The following is a 13937-nucleotide window of genomic DNA, read 5'->3' as shown; positions in this document are numbered from 1 at the left end:
TAATAAAAACTGTAGACAGGGGGTCTCCAACCACCGGTACCGGTCTGTGGGCAGGGCTTTGAGGTGCAATGTATTAAAAAAAATACATTTGTAAATAACTACATGCAATTTTATGTAAATGTATATACATTTTGGAAATACAGGCCATTATTGTATTAAAAAAAATAATATACAGTGACAAATCCCATACTTTTTGCATAAATATCTTGATTGTTGTGAGCGGCGACCTGTGCCACTTCGACGGCCCTTGTGCTAACTTTGTCCCACGCTGCACAGATGGACTACTATACTGTATTTTTACCCTTTTCCTTTCACCCCACATTTGGTTTCAAATGCTGATGCTATGTGGGAACGCATAAAGGTGAGTTTTGATCACGTTATTGAGTGCTAATGTAAATATTTGTTGGTGCACAACCTCAAGTTAATTCATGCGAGCACACTGTTGTTCACCACACACGTCAAACAGTGACGTAATAATGTTCTCTATGAAAAGAAGCCGGGCCGTGTGTGGAAAAAAAGGTTGGGGGGACGTGATTGAAATGATTTGGATCAGAAACAAAGCCTTGCACTGACTAAAGATAGTTGGACCAGAAAGGTACTTGACGGTGACGGTCCACTATATGCTGGACTGCAGACTCAGCCCTTGTATGAATTGGCGTATAGAAGTTGTCAAGGAATAAGGCAATTTACTATTTCAAAGTGCATTGAAGAGAATTTTAGGAGAAAAACAAGTTGTTCTCTTTAGACATGAACATTCTTTTTTTTCTCACATTCTTTCACATCAGTATACCTCTTATCACAATTCCAAATGTCCAAAAGGAGCAGGAAGAAGCATAGCTTATTCAATCCTACCCCCACTTTGTTTCACATCCAAGAGCTAATACTGTACATGTCATAATTACTAATACATTTCACATCAAGTGATACATTTGTTCATTTCCCATTCAACATGGTCCATTTACTGGTTCTGAATGACATGGGAATGTGGTAAAGCAAACAATGTGTTAAAATGAAGGTGAGGTTTGTAAATTACCCTGGACAAACCGATGCAAATCTCACAAAGTGCGGGCGTCATATGGCTAATTAGCATAATATCTCTGTGTGCTTCATCATTCTTCCTCCTTATATTGTCTCAACATCAACTGCTTGTAGTGTCTTTTGAATTGGCTCATTTTAGTGCATCGTTTGAGTTCTTCACTCAATCTGTTCCATACTTCGGTTCCACATACAGACATGCTGAAGGTTTTTCACGTTGTGCGGGCGTTTAAGTCCAATTTTTTAAGATCTAAGATCATATTACCTCTCTCTTGATGAAAAGAATCGTATTACGTTTCTGTTATGGATGACCCTGATTGATCTTTTTTGTAGTACATTAGTGAGTGAAGTCTGCTTTTGTAGTTATTTCCCCATATCTCCGCACAATAAGTTAGATTTGGTAATACTAGAGAACAGCAGAGAGTATGGAGTGTTTTTTGGTCCAGAACACATTTTGCTTTATTGAGTATAGAAATGTTTCTTGCCACTTCATGTTGTATATTTTTGTGGGATTTCCAACTCATTTTATTATTATTTACTTATTTCCATTCACTTTGTCAATGTCCACACCATCTATTTGTAAGTACCTTTTCTGCCATTACCAAATATTATTACATTATCTTAGTTTTACTTATGTTCATGGATAATCTAGTTTTAATCAAACCATCTTTTTAGTGTAGACATTTCATCTGTGATCATTTTTATTAGCCTTTGTGTGCTATCTTCAGAACAGAATGCGGTTGTGTCATCTGCAGATACTAGCTTTAGGTCTTTTGTGACATTGCAGGTGTCATTCATGTATAAATGAAACAGTTTTGGCCCCAGTGTTGACCCTTGGGGTACGCCACATGGGATATTTAAGCATGCAGATGTATATTCTCTTAGCTTCACATATTGCTTTCTGTTTGCTAAGTAGCTTTTTAACCAGTTCAAGCCTACTCCTCTGATTCCATACCTTTCTAGTTTGTTGATTAAGACATTGTGATTAATTGTATCAAATTCTTTTGTTAAATCCATAAATATTGCAGCTGCGCACTCTCTAAGGTCTATAGCGTTGGTAATTTCCTCGGTTATTTCGATCAGCGCCATGGAAGTTGAAATGTTCATATCAGCTATCCGTCAACATTCATTCTTATTTACACATTTATCTAATCTGTTGCCGAATAGCTTTTCTATGATTTTAGAAAATTGTGGCAATGGAGAAACTGGTCGGTAGTTTGTGAATTGTGAATGTTTGTCTCCTGTTTTGAAAATTGGTACTACTTTGGCTATTTTCATTTTATTTGGAAATATACCAGTCAGAAATGCTAAGTACGAATGTACGTCAGTGGTTCTTTGTAATTACCTTTTTTTTTTATCATTCCCATGTCGATGTCGTTACAGTCAATTGATGTTTTTGCCTTTGAAGAGATTTTTTAACATCCTCTATTTCATCCTCTGAAGGATGAAGCGCTTGCCTTCTTTGGTCCCATCTCTTTTTTTTTTTTTGGTTGTTCCCGCTGGAAGTGTCGCGGACGGCTGCCGTCGGATCCTCAGCGAAAGTTCCTTAGAGCGAAGATCGTTAGACACCCGGACCTTCCCAGGGTCATCCCGGTGTCATCCCAGCTGGGAGACATTGTTGGCGGCATCGCAACAGGAAGTTGGAAGCGAGTTGTCGTTCCGGAGCTAATTCGGCTAACATGTCACGCTACCGGTGGTTTGGTCGACGTCTCAGAACAGTGGGGAGGATAAACAACTGCGGGCCAGTACAGGTCGTTGGTTTCAAGGTTCTGCCTTAATGGCAGATGATACAGCCACTAGTTGGTGGCACAGTACGGGACTTACACACAAGGGCTCCTACGTTAGGAGCCCACGGCGGATGATCGACGTACAGGCCAGAGTAGGTGACAGAAACTTACCGACACAGGCTCAAAGCTGGGCCTGCTGAGGTGGATTTGCCTCCGGAAAGTATCCTTTTCTCTTTGGGATCCCTTCTTGGATTTGAATGCTTTCAATGGTATGTGAAATGTTGAAAGTGTGACGAGTATTTTTTTAAGATATAATATTTTGGTTTGTAGCATATTAGCGACAATAGGCCATAAGCCTAATGCTAACCGTAGTTGGTTGCTCTACGCAGCCGTTGGTGTGTTGCTCCCTTAGTGTCAAACATTGCAAACCCAACATACATGGTGAAACACTGATCACTGAATTTGCTGAAACAGCACAGAATATATGTCATTGTGAAAATAGCATCAAAATTGTCATTAATAACACTTTAATATCAGAAAAGGAGCTGTGATATGAAAATATGCCATTCTAATTGTAAAAAACTAAAATGTCATAGTGTGTACCTCCATCCTAAATGGGATGTATTTTGTGCATAGCCTTGTGAGTGTGATAAAGGTAGGATATGGCACTACAGCAGAGGGCTGGAAATATCAAGGCTTCTCTTAAAAAGTGGCTGACGGGCCTAAGGGACTTACTGACAAACAGTCATCCAGTCGCTTCATCCATCAGGAGCCATTAAATCTAACAGATCCTATACAAAACAACATCTTGGATGATGCTCTAAGGAGTGAAATGGAGAAAGGAATAACCTCAGTGAGAGCTGCTGCCTCATCTCTTCTTATTGACTCTGGTTATAAAAGGTAAAACAGCGGTAGGAAGGCGGTATCTGAGCATTCTTAAAATTGCCATGCAAAGCAAAGTGCGCACTGGGCTCTTCGGTCTATGAAACAAAGGTGGAAACACACTACAATTATTCAATTCCCCAAGATAAGCGATACTTATTAAACACCCTCGGGCCGCTCGGCCTGTCTTCGCTGGTGATGAAGTCTTTGGAGAAACTCATAAAGAAGCATATCACCAATATCACCTCTGTGCACTTCAACTCTGGCCGGTTTGCATATAGAGAAGGGGATCTAAACTAATGACCCATGCTTTCCATATATTTCTTTATAGTGTTTGGCTGCGTGCAACACTGCATTCTCCCTCATGCTATTCAGCACTCCATACATTCATCCATTTGTCAAGTCAATTAGGAATTTCATCCGCAATTTCTTTCTTCTTGGAAGAATTTCTACACAATGTTAGAGCGGTCCTAATCATTAAAAAAAAACACATTTGTGATGTCCGAGGTCAATGATGTTGGATGAGGGGGTCTGGCTCGCAGTCTGTTGTAATTCATCCTGTGGGTGTTTCGGATCAGCGCTTTCAAGTTCTTCTTCTCGTAAGTCATCTAAGGGTAAACAGACTGGTCCGCCCTTGTACACGCCCAGGTCTCGGGTCAGGGTTCACAGATGAAAGTTGAACAGTGTAGCGCTTTAAGGCGTCAGGGTTCCTCGCACAGCCATTCATGCTAGTCACCCCACTAAACCTCACTGTGGCTCGGGTCACGGCACCAATCTAACCGGACTGGTCCACCCCTAACAAATGCCAGCTGGTGTCGCTTTGCGAGAATACGTTGGCAAACCTCACTCCAGGATACCTTAAAGAGCTACGCTGGACGACGAGTTGACAACTCGGCCTTTTGGCTCGTCAGCTAGTGCTACGCAACTCTCATTTAGCCCACAATTACGTGAGTGACCACCGTTACACTAGCATGCCTTTACGGACCTTGCTTTGTGCACTGGGACGAAAAAAAATAAACCTTCCCCAAACTGTTCCTACAAAGTTGGACGCATGGAATTTTCCATTAAGTCTAGTTTGATGAAGCATTAAGAGTCAGAACGCAGTAGAGTGAGGAGCTTGGGTCATCTTGGAGGAGCTCAGAGTAGAGCTGTAGAGCCAATCCGGATGCCTCCAGGACGGTGAGGTGTTCCGGGCATGCCCAGTGAGGAGGCGACCACGGCGTAGACCTAGGCTGGTGGGATTATGTCTCGCAGCTGGCCAGGGAACGCCTTGGTGTTCCACTGGTGGAACTGGAAAAGGTGGCCGTAGACCAGGAAATGTGGACGTCCCTACTGAGGCTGCTTGGTGCCCCCACGACCCGGACACTGATAAGCAGATTGATGGATGGAACACAATCAGTTCCTTTCTGTTAGACTAAAGTGCCTTTTCAGTTTATCTGTGCTTGCTATATTGTGGCCGCATTTTGAGTCCATGTGTCTCATCAGCGTCACAACTTTGAGACTACTCGTGCCGTACTGTGTCAAAGTGCCCCCGTCACCTAAGCTCTCGGGTCATGATCATCTGATCTAAATACAAGGAACGACCTGTACTGGACCTTTGTCATCAACCTATTGGGACACAGGGGATATCAGGAACATTTTTGTTTGTTTTGGGGGTTTAGTGACACCCCCCAAAAAGGGAAATTGAAAGAACTCCAGCTGCAGTGAGAAGAGGTCAGTGTGACCCCTATGTCGCATATCTGTCCTTACGTAACGTGTTTTGCCAAATACCACAGTGTTGATTTCTACCCCAAAATATAACATTTGAGAGAAGTCCCATAAAAGGGCAGGCTGTCCAGATAGGAAGAATCTTCTGGTAATACCATGTCATTTGTTATTGTTTATACCTATTGAGCAGTTGTTCAATAAACGAGCTGGGTCCCTCACCCCTCTACATATTCATGACATATTCCACAACACTGTTGATGCGAGACGCTGTACAATACTGTCGATAGACGTTTGAGTAGCGGTTTCTTTTGTTCCAGAACAACAATGACATAGAAGACATAGAACACATACAGCACACAGTCCATCGGAAGTAATATCCTTTATGACCTTAGTTCTAAGCGGTAATGTCATCTTGTCCCATTGTGCTGCCCCAGTTTCCAGCAACAGGAGGGCAGTCAGAATCATATACCGCCCTCACTCCTTACGGGGATTTACGTATCTCATTTTTCCACGGCTGAATGACTCTCTAATACACGCTGCATTATATTGCACTTTAATTGTAGCACTTGAAGTTTTAACTATGCTCTTAATACCCTGTAGTTCTCTTTATACCTTCTAGTTAATTAAGATCATTCTGTTTATTCTGCAATGTTATCCTGTTGTTGAATTGCCAGAGCAGTCGGGATGTCTCACACAGGGGCGGACTTACCATTAGGCAAACAGAGGCAATTGCCTGGGGCCCCGAGATTTCCAGGGGCCCCCAAGTCTCTCATATAACCTTGTATTGATATTTTTCCTTCAATTTAAAAACTATTGTTTTAGTCTTAATCCACATGGTTAAAACTACATCAAAATGTGTCATCTTTCGTATGTTTTTCGACCGCTGCTCCTCCCGGAAGCGAAACAAACTTGTCGGCGCGGCGTTACCCCTGTGGAGCAGGGAAGAGGAGAAGGCGATTGGAAAACAAACAGTTTTGATCAAAACTAGTCGTCGGCCTTTTTCACAGTCAGAACAAACGTAGACGCGACGACAGGAGCACCGCTACTGTCAGTGTCAGCCGAGGAGAATGCAGTAGATGTAGCTGACAGCGACAACTATATTAAATGTCGCTTAATGTTCTTATCAATTACAGCAAAAGCGTTGAGATGACTCTCTTGTTAGGTACCCAGGAGGATTTCAAGGACTTCAGGAAATAGGAGAATGACCTCATATTCACACTTGTTAGAAGATGATCAACATTAATATTTTAAATCATTTCAGGGGGGTATATAAACATGGCTATGGAACTAGCAATTTAAGCTGACATATAACTGTAACAGAGTTCAAAAGCAGGAAAAAAGTGTCCTAAATTACATACATTTAGTAAAAATGTAAACAAAAAAAAAAGACTAAATACGCCCCTGGTCTCACACACACACACACACACACACACACACACACACACACACACACACACACACACGCACGCCTCTTTTTCTTTTAAAATTGAATTACAAACTTTTAGCTACTCTTATCTCTCATACCACGAGTCATTTGAGCAACAAATATGCAAAAATGAGGTTCAAAAAATAGGTGCTATCATGTGATGCAGTTCTTTTATTTAACTGGAGAAAGTTATACTGTTGTTGTTGATGGGAAGATACTGGTGTCACAGAAGCCTGCTTTAGTCAATTCAGGTGCAAAATCAACAGCTCAACATTGCAAAGGCTGTTTCTTCTCTTTAGCCTTTAATCCTGTTTCTTTAGATCGCGTCGCTCATCACTGATCACACAGTTAAAAGAAAAATTCAAATCGGATTAAAAAATAAGAGCAATATATTTGGTTACAGAGCTGGACTCTTAGCATCAATGAGGAAGATCAAGTAAGAGCCCAGAAAGAAAGTACACAGAGTCTATATAGCAGTTGTAGAAAGTGAAACTTAAGCTTGCGTGCCTGGAAAGTTAAGTTTGTGTGAAAGAGGCTGGCTCGAACTGTTTTTAACAATGCTGATGGCGTGTCTGTTATTCTTTTCTCCTCTCGGTACTTTTCTATTGTTTACTGTGAGTGTGGTGCAAGTGTAGTTGTGCTGTGTGAGTGTGTGTGGCAAGAAGACCTTTCATGAGAAGCTTTTAGACTGAATATGCGCTGAGCCCATAGACAGATGTTATATTTTACAGTTTTTAATATAGACAGTACATCCATGTCTGGGTGCAAATTTAAAACAAGAAGTATTTTGATGAGTTGTTTCCTTTATTCACCACCACAATGGCTTTGCAGTAAAACAGGTATTTATACATATGGTAGGTCAGTAAAAATTTACTTCATTTTGTGATAACAGCTCCATTTTTTCCCTCAACCTACCAGATACAAAGCCTTTCATTGCACCAGCATTGTATCCCACTGAATTGTAAACACCGAAACTGAAAGAAAATAACACTTACAGCTATGCAGAGTTCAGGGTCTTCTTTCTTTTACACAGAAAAGACAGGTGACGTGCAAGACATTCAAAGGCGTACACGAAAGAATAGAAATATGCAACATTCTCAAGACAGACAAGTGGGTGAACACTTTCAAGATTCAAGAGTTTTTATTGTCATATGCACAGTAAAACAGGTAGTTCTGCTATGCAATGAAATTCTTGTTGTGTTCATTCTCCCCAAAAAAGAAAGAAAAGTGTGTATGTAAGTTTGTGAGTTGTGCGCTTCTGTCAAATTGTTCATCCTTAATATCTTCACTTATTCTAATGTAATTTATTAAATATTCATCATTAACTCTGTTCATTCTTTTTCTCTTATTATATATTTTATGTTTACCTTCATGTTAACATCTTTATTTCTTTGTTTCCTTTAACATTGCATCAGCGATTTACTGTCAGGTTTTTTTCATATTAGCTTAATAAAAAGCTTAATAAAAAGTGCATGTGGACAGTAATAGTGGACAAGTAATAAGGAAAAAATCAAGAGATGAACCCTAGGAGTCCCAGGGCTTTCTTACTCCTGCGCCCATGCCCAGAGGACAGCCCAAAGGCTGTGTGGTTTCCATCCATCCATCCATCCATCCATCTTCTACTGCTTACCCGAGGTCTGGTCGGGGGGGAAGCCCAGACACTTTGTCCAGCTCCTCCCAGTGGATCCCGAGGCGTTACCAGGCCAGCTGAGAGACATAGTCTCTCCAACGTGTCTTAGGTCTTCCCCAAGGCCTTCTACAGGTCGGATGTGGCCTGAACATCTCCCCAGGGAGGTGTCCGGGAGGCATCCTGACCAGATGCCCAAGCCACCTGATTTGTCTCTTTTACACTCTCAGTGCGAAGGATCAGCGGTTGTACGCCGAGTTTCTCCCGGATAGCAGCACCTTATCTCTTAGGGAGAGCCCAAGCACCCTCTGGAGAAAACTCATTTCGGCCGCTTGTACCCGTGATCTGGTCCTTTCGGTCACTACAGGCTGTGTGGTTTAAAATTAATAACTCAATGGCCTACAATTGCCCACCTTTGTTTTGTAAACGTAGCCATTAGGATATTAGTTCAAAACTAGTCCAGCCCCTTGGCTGTCTTTTGGGCATGAAGGTTAGAAAAGCCAAATGGTTGGGCTGTGGGACTTCTCGTCTCAAATTTTACACTGTTCAAGAAAAACAGTTTATATCGAAAATGTGCAAATGTAAAATGCAATATTCTATCCTTATATTCACCAAGGGTGCATACTGCATATATTGTTTGGAGATGGGAGGAGAAGGAGGAGGTGTCACCTGATGGAATGCTCCGTTACAGGTGGTCTGTGAAGTTCTGGGGTCACGAATGCACACCCGTAAATTATTAATACTGTGGAGGCCATTGTCACTGATGACATCATCGACGGACTGACTTCCGGTTCCGGTTGCCATTTTGTTTAGCTAGCTAATAGGATGCTAACAAGGAAGGATGTTTTGTGATATAAAAAAAATACATTAAGATTCAAGATTCAAGATTCAAGATTCAAGAGAGTTTTATTGTCATGTGCATAGTATAACAGCAGTTATACTATGCAATGAAAATCTTATTCTGTTCATTCTCCCAAGAAAAGAAAGAAAACAAATGAAAGAATAAGAACATAAGAAACATAAACACATAAACATATATACCAATAAATTAAGCAACAACAACAGAAGAGACATTAATACAAATAAATAATACAAATAAATAAATAAAGTGCTATGAGTGTGTGCGTGTGTTGCGTGCGGCGTGTGCGAGTGCTTCGTTGAGGAGCCTGATGGCCTGTGGGTAAAAGCTGTTTGCCAGCCTTGTGGTCCTGGACTTCAAACTCCTGTAGCGTCTGCCTGACGGTAGGAGTGTGAAGAATGAGTGTTGTGGATGTGTGCTGTCCTTGATGAGGTTGTGTGTTCTTCGTAGGACTCTAGTTTTATAAATGTCTTGCAGTGAGGGGAGGGCTGCCCCAACAATGTTCTGTGAGGTCTTGATCACCCGCTGGAGTGCCTTCCTATCACGTGTTGTACAGTTACCGTACCAAACAGTGATGGAGGCGGTAAGGACACTTTCCATAGTGCATCTGTAGAAGGAACTCAGGATTGTGGTGGACATGCCAAATTTCCTCAGTCTTCTCAGGAAGTACAGTCTCCTTTGGGACTTCTTCAGAATTTGTTGGGTGTTGTGAGACCAGGTGAGGTCCTCGCTGATGTGTGTGCCAAGGAACTTGAAGGTTTTCACCCTCTCCACCTCAGTCTCATCAATAAACAGGGGTCTATGCGGCTCCTTTTCCCTTGTTCTTGGGTCGATGATCATCTCTTTAGTCTTATCTGTATTGAGAAGGAGATTGTTATCACGACACCAAGCTATGAGGTCCGCCACCTCTCTTCTGTATGATGTTTCAACACCACCAGTGATCAGTCCGATGACTGTAGTGTCATATTAAGAACACAGTTGGACTAACACAACAAGACGTCCGCCATATTGTACGCTAAACGCAGATTGCATGCAAACTGAGGCTAAATTGCGGCGGAAATTTTCGACATTAAGTAATTCCCAGTTCATTCCTAGCTTATATTTGATTTTATACTTGGACATGTCATGGACAGTCATAAAGCATACTCTGCTGTTGTATTGCACATTGCTCACTCAGCTGTTAGTTCTGCATCTGTCTGGTTGGCAGAGCCCGACAGACAGCGATGAAGGCAATTGGGTCGTCTGCACTAATGTCTATTTTTCTCTCCAGGAGCATTTCTGGCATGCTTTGCTGGTTTCGTCAATGCCAAAATGCTCTACTAGTGGCTATCTGATGCAGAATATGTGTCGAGGTCATAAAATGTTCCAGCTCACTGTGTTGAATCATTTGTATCTATAGCAAACGTGATAACATGATATGTTTGTCAGGCTGTAGTATTTTACTGATGAAAGTGCTGCAAGTATGGATTCAATGCAAGGCAAAACAAAACGAATGCTTTGGATGCGTTTCAATTCTCTCCCAGTACCGCCCACTTAGTTTTTCATCCTGACAAAGCTTTTCTAATTCTGCTGTTTAGCTTTGTTGATTTTCAGTCAGTCGTAAAATCATTCACGGCAAAAACACTGAACCCTCAGCAAATTGCCTCCTTTCTTCGTGTCGGAGTAGGACCTGACTAGCACGGTGCTCTCTGCACGGGCCAGGCGTTGTTCACATGTTCAAGCGCACTGCGTAACTCTTAAAGCAGAAGTACAATTTGCTGCATTTAAGTAGAAAAGAAAAGTAGAAAACATACTCAAAACATGTGAATTCAAATGAAATGATGTGGTGTCTATGAATGCAACCCCTCATTGCTCATAATAACACGGTTAACACATGTTCTACTATTAAAGAGACGCGTGGTATCGTTTTGCTTGATTTTAATTTTCAGTTCATTTGGAGCTGTTAACACATACAATAAAATCATCCTGCCAGGTCATTTCATTTATCGTTCATTGTTCATAAAATACAGTAAAAAATTCAGACAAAGTTGCAAATGGTGATCATCCAGTCATCCTTCTTCTTCCGCTTATACGAGGTCAGGTCGCGGGAGAAGCAACCTAAGCAGACTTCCCTCTCCTCGGCTACTTGGCGGATCCCGAGGCGTTCCCAGGCCAGCTGAGTGATCAGATCAACGGGCGGATTGGCGCGGCGTCTGCAGTGATGCGGACTCTGCGTCGGTCCATTGTGGCGAAGAGGGAGCTGAGCCAAAAGGCAAAGCTCTCAATTTTCCGCTCGATCTACGTTCCTACTCTCACCTATGGTCATGAGCTTTTGGTAGTGACCGAAAGGACAATATCGTGGGTAAAAGCAGACAAAATGGTGATTAATCACGATTAATTAATCTAAAAACTGTGACTAATCTGGTTTTACTTTTACGCCTAACATTTTTAAAATCCAGGTAGCCTCTCTATATGGCATACAGACCATGAATAACTATTCATCCCTCTTTCATCTGCACCACAGTCTCCATCTCCACTTGCTTGAGTGAGATGAGGTTGAAGCGACCCAAGTGTTGATTTCCATCCCTTGCATAACCAGATAGAAGGGTTGCCAAACACGTCCGCACTTACACAGTTCCCGGAAAAGGAATGATGTCCAGTCGGTAGGAGCAATTCTGGCATTTCATGGCATTTGTTATTGTTGGTGTCTCTATTTAACCGACTGTTCAATAAACAATCTTGGACTCTCACGATCACGGTCAGTCATGTCCATGTGCAGTTATTTTAATTGGCGTCACAAACAGGATTTGTGCTGCTCCTTGACCTGCTTGACGCTGAAAAAAACACGGCGGGAGGTGAGATTTTCAGTTATGTTTGCAGCCTCAAGCTGTTTTTTTGGAGCGGTGACACTCGCACTTGCCTACATTCTGCCTTAACTCGTTCAATCCCAGCCATTTTTCAAAAGACGACCCCCTCACCCCTCGCTATTTTAGACGATTTTGACTGATCTTTCAAGAATATCGTGTTCTATGTAAACATGGAACCCACCAAAAGGGAGATGAGACTCTCGTCTTTCATCAAAGAAAAAAAGGTTGTTTCTATATTTTCCTTTCTTTAGTAATCAGCAGGAGAACATATTTAAGTTTCAGGGAAATATCAGTTCCCGACTAAAAAAACGGAGAAAACCATCTTATATACATTTCAAGCCTAACTTTCACTTTGACACAAATAATTTTTGCTTTTATGACAGCTTAAAAATTTAAACAACTACACACAACATAAACAACACAAAAAGGGGTTGTTTGACAAATACAACACCATGAAATATTTACATTTGTCACATTTGGAACTGAACTACACGTGTGCACGCGTATGTGCACGTGTGTGCACGTGTGCATGCGTTAAAATTAAATAAAAAACAAACAATAAAAATAAAACAATGCGTAACCTTCTTCACGCTACACTTCGCAACGCTCTCTCGCTTCCTCCTTCCTGTCGTGTGTGATTTTTCCGTCCACGTGATCTCTGCCGAGCTCTTATCAAATGCACTTCTGCCACCTTGTGGCAGTTTTGATGGCTTGACATTGCTATGAAGTGAAATCCATTAGTGGACAGTTGCGTCATCACCTCTTTTTGCCTCTCGCGCAAAAAACACATAAAGGACGCATAAATACGCTGTTGGGATCGGGCGTTCAGGTTTATAAAAATGTATAACTACGTCTTCGGTATTGAATGAGTTCAAGAGAACCTCACATTTGTATGTTTGACGGACAAACACAGACCTGTGGGAGAGAACGGCGGCCGCTCACACGCAATCTTTCCAAAGTAGAGGGTGTGGGGGAAGCTTTTTGCGTGTTTTTCTTAAGCGACTCCCGTCAGCTGTTTGTGTGCACGGCATAATCGGTTGCTGCTACACGGACAAAAGAGAAAAGTGCACTAACACACACCTTTGCCAAGTCTGTGCTGTTAAGAGTGAAAAAAAATTTAAACGACATGTTTCTGCCTGACCACATTGCGGTTAGCAGCAGAATAACAATTCATTGAATGGCCTTTATTGGGAATTCACACCCAAACACAAAAGACAGGATCTGCATTAATAGCCAGTTAAGACATGCTGCAAAATAAGGCAACAAACAACAAACTGGACATAAATGCACACAGGTTATTTTTTGTTTGCTCTGTATTTGGATGCTTCCTCCATGACTTATATTCCTTGGGGAATTTATTTGAGTGTGTGTAACAAGCCACATTACATTTATTTGAGTTGAGTGTACACCTCCAGCACTGATATACATACACAGTGCATATTTATGTAAGTGAGGAGGAACACAGTACAGTAATGCCTCACTCATCACGGTTCATTCGTTCCAGACCCGACTTTGATAAGTGAATTTCCGCACAGCAGGATTCCTTATTTATAAATGGAACATGTTTGTAGTTAAAGCATAGAAAACCGGTTTACAACCTTCTAAATGTGTTTAAATATGAAACAACACAATATAGTTGACTTAATAAGAGAAAATAAACAATTTAAGACATAAATAAGACTACTGCTTGTGTGTCGCAATAAATAGTTTCCGGATGTGTGGAGGACAGGAAGTGACGTCAGGGGTTCAGAGTTGAGCTTTAGCTTGGCATGGGTTACATCCGTGTTATTATTCTGAATATTATGAGTATTATGTTATTATTATTGTG

Source organism: Dunckerocampus dactyliophorus, chromosome 6 (genome assembly GCF_027744805.1).
Source record: "Dunckerocampus dactyliophorus isolate RoL2022-P2 chromosome 6, RoL_Ddac_1.1, whole genome shotgun sequence".
Lineage (NCBI taxonomy): Eukaryota > Metazoa > Chordata > Actinopteri > Syngnathiformes > Syngnathidae > Dunckerocampus > Dunckerocampus dactyliophorus.
Note: the sequence above shows the minus strand (reverse complement) of the source record.